We start from the raw sequence: 2,291 nt of genomic DNA, 5'->3' as shown, positions 1-2,291 counted from the left end.
ACATGGACTTTTACCACTATGACAAACTGCAAAACCGCACATGTGGTATACTGCATCCAATGCCCATGTGGCCTTCGGTATGTTGGTCAAACTTCACGACCGGTACATATTAGAATATCAGAACATCGATCTAGAATCAGGTGTAAAACACTTACCGCACCCCTAGTAAGTCACTACATTGAGCTACAGCACTCTGCTAATGACATATTATGGTGGATTCTGGATGTGGTCAAAAATACGCCCAACATAACCCACTGCCTCCTACAGAAGGAGGCTCGATGGATCCATCGTTTATCCACTCACATTAATGGACTTAATGAGGATTTCAGTCCAATTTAACATGTTTTGGCTTCCATCCCACACCTGGGTTTTGCCTTGCGGGCGGCTGCCTCCTTCCAGCAGCATGTGTTCTGCTCCCCAGCCGGACGCTTCTCCGCAGGCTTCTGTCTGCTTTCCGGCGCGGCAGCTTCTCTTAGTTGACGTTACAGAGGCCGCTGTCATGGCGCCCTTTTGTATCCACCCAAGTGAGTGACATGCAGGTGGGGCAGCTCTCAGCCTATCCACACATCTTATTTTTAGGCCCAATGAAATGGCGAGTTAGGCCTCCTGCCCTCTTTAGGCTATATGAACATTCGTGCTCGCTTTGCAGAGTGTTGCGAGAGGTTTTCAAGAAAGGCTGTTCCCCTCGTACATCTGCATTATACTTTGGTCAAGTCGTTATAGGTAAGACGCGATTTTCTCGTGGGTTCTTTCCTTAACACAGTTTAGTGTTTACTGCATATATCCGTCCATTCTTCTAACACGATTTCTCGTGGGTTCTTTCTTAAACACAGTTTAGTGTTTACAGTATATATCTGTCCATCCCTCTAACACTTTTCATCATTTTCTATTTTTCAGAGGCTGTACACCTTTTATGCCAGTGATATGGGACCACACTAGCCTACCCGACGCATGTGCTCTCCGCACTATATACTCCGCAGACTGCACCTTTCAACTGTGCATGCTATCTAGTTACAGGATTTAATCCACATGTGAGTACATACCTCTACACTCCTCTCCCCATTTGGATAACCTCTATTTGTACTTTTCTTCACTTTTATTCTGATAAGTTCCCCCTTCCCTTTCAGTTGTTGTTTTTTCCAACCTGACCCGATGCAGTTACACCAAGGGCCCTGTTGGTTCCGCTCTTCAGGCATTACTGTTGTGGGCCCCTGAGCCCGTTTTCACGCCTGTATTTCTAACTTTTCCACAGCCTACAAAATTGAGGTAATTGATTTCCTAATTTATTCTCTTTTAAACAACAAGGGCAACTTTACTCAAATTTTGGAGTTCACTCCCATTATGCTTTTAAATTTAATTCCATTTTCTTTCATGTCTGCTTCCCCACAGGGTTAAACTGTTGTGAGGTTCTTTCGCCCTGAGGAAGGCAACTTTCAACTATGTAAAGAAACTATGGCCAGACAGGCGGCATTTCAGCCGAAACGTTGTTGTGATGATGTCAACCTTGATTTTTCTTGAAATATTTTTTTGACACCTACACGTAGGCAGACCTGTCATTAGGAATATTGGAGTTAGAGTTTGAGAGGATACGGTTGTTTTGTGTAGAGAAGGAAGAACTTTTTACCTTAAGAACCGTCCATATATCTTCTCTCCACTAGTACTCCATTCCTTTTTTATTTCTTCTTTGTGACTTTACAACAAAGAAGAACCTATTTTAAAAAATATTTTTTTCTGTTTCTCATAAAAAGAATAATTGATTGTTTTCTGTTCTTTAAACAAAATTGTGAATTACAACTGTGAGTGTTTTAACAATTTCTGTTATACTTCTTTGTTATTACAACCTTTATGCTCATCAGGATTTTCTTTGTCTAAATAATAAATATTTCAAATAACTTTCTAGAAATTTGCCCTTTTTGTTTTCAGAGAATTTCATAAAAATGCATGATACCAGAGTTTGGTACTTTTTTGAACAATTTAATCATGTTGATTTTGATACATAGCAGTAAGGGATCTACGGTGTTATTTTTGTCAGGACACACTCTGCATTGCTACTCTCAATAGCCAACGCTCTTGAGTTTGCCTCCTTACTGTCTCTTATCTACTTGTTCCACTTGATTTCCTCCTGGTTGTGTAATCATTATTTGTATCCCTCAGACTTAGAATTCCGTTCCAGCCACCGATCGGCACTGATCGCAAGCGTCTCTCTGCGAGTCCCTAAGTAGGCAGTGTTACAAGATTGCTTTTCTTTCCCACCGATTGGGTTTCTTGCAGTCCACGTCTGTTCTCATTAT

At 41.4% G+C, this 2,291-nt stretch overlaps 1 long non-coding RNA gene across 1 annotated transcript; it reads left to right on the top strand.

The window, feature by feature from the left end:
- Positions 1–601: 601 nt before the first annotated feature.
- On the top strand, positions 602–1,579 carry LOC138565881 (uncharacterized). The gene is made up of 3 exons (XR_011301675.1): positions 602–1,031; positions 1,128–1,266; positions 1,390–1,579. It is a non-coding gene; the product is annotated as an uncharacterized lncRNA (long non-coding RNA).
- Positions 1,580–2,291: the final 712 nt, after the last annotated feature.

Source organism: Ambystoma mexicanum, chromosome 2p (assembly GCF_040938575.1).
Source record: "Ambystoma mexicanum isolate Mex_15411 chromosome 2p, UKY_AmexF1_1, whole genome shotgun sequence".
Lineage (NCBI taxonomy): Eukaryota > Metazoa > Chordata > Amphibia > Caudata > Ambystomatidae > Ambystoma > Ambystoma mexicanum.
Note: the sequence above shows the minus strand (reverse complement) of the source record. Positions and strands in the feature narration are given on the sequence as shown.